The 1,209-nt window shown below is 36.6% G+C and overlaps 1 protein-coding gene across 3 annotated transcripts in view; it reads left to right on the forward strand.

Moving 5' to 3' along the window:
- The window catches only part of LOC106867565 (acetylcholine receptor subunit beta-like 1), a 347,593-nt gene that overhangs the window by 302,971 nt on the left and 43,413 nt on the right, over positions 1 to 1,209 (forward strand). The window lies entirely within an intron of this gene.

A 1,209-nucleotide genomic window follows, 5' to 3' on the forward strand; every position in this document is an offset into this window, starting at 1 on the left:
CATGTGCGATTGTGGTTTTGTCTTACCACGTCGGTGATGACGGCGATAGGGGTGGGGTGGGGGTAGAATCATCATATGTGACATAAACACACATGCTCACACACACACACACACACACACACACATACACACATGCATAGACTTAAATGCACACAGACACATGCATGTATGCGTGCCACACACAAAATGACATACACACACAGACACACACATATACACTCATATAAACTGACACACACTCCCATATAGACATACGCAAACTTGCACACACACAAACTGACACACATATAGACACACATACACATAGACATACACACACTCACACAAACTGTTACACATAGACACACACTGATACACACACATGCACAAACACACACAAATACACACACACCAGTTGCTCTCAGGTATGTGTTTGTAACATGGTTAATGTTTTTATGCATGCATAAGAGTTACATACTTAAAAATTTAGATTATTATTATTATTATCATTATTATTATTATTATTATTATTATTATTATTATTATTATTATTATTATTACCTCTGCTTTATCGAAGGCGGAGGCATTGTTTTTAGTCATGTTTGTTTGTCCGTGGAGAAGATATCTCAAGTACCACTGGATGGATTCGGATGAAACTTTCAGGGAGGTTTGGCCTGATGACTGGCACAAACTGATTAAATTTTGGGATCTCTCTGATAACGGACAAGGATACTGGATTATTTTTATGTTTTTTTACTTAATTTTTGAGAGCAGTTGGGTTCATTTTTATCATTCTCGTTTGTGAGAGCAGTTGAGTTTATTTCAGATATTCTCGTTAAAAATCACCTCTGGCTAATTGTTGAGAGAATGTTGTTCATGTTGCCTTGGCAGAAATTTGCGCTCTCTGAGTGCTCTTGTTATTATTATTTTGTGGCATTTTGTCCATCTTTATGTTCTGAGTTGACTTAGCCTTTCATTCCTTTGGGATCGATAAAATAAATACCAGTTGAATACTGGGACCAATGTAATCAACTTGCTCCCTCCTTCAAATTTTCAGGCCTTGTGCCTATTGTAGAAATGACTGGCCCTCCCTTTACATTGTATACTGTGAATACTTTCTCTTATTCGTTTCAGTCATTTGACTGCAGCCATGCTGGAGCACTGCCTTTAGTCGAACAAATCAACCCCAGTGTATATATATATATATATATATATATATATATATATATA

The sequence above is a fragment of the Octopus bimaculoides genome, chromosome 12, assembly GCF_001194135.2.
Source record: "Octopus bimaculoides isolate UCB-OBI-ISO-001 chromosome 12, ASM119413v2, whole genome shotgun sequence".
Lineage (NCBI taxonomy): Eukaryota > Metazoa > Mollusca > Cephalopoda > Octopoda > Octopodidae > Octopus > Octopus bimaculoides.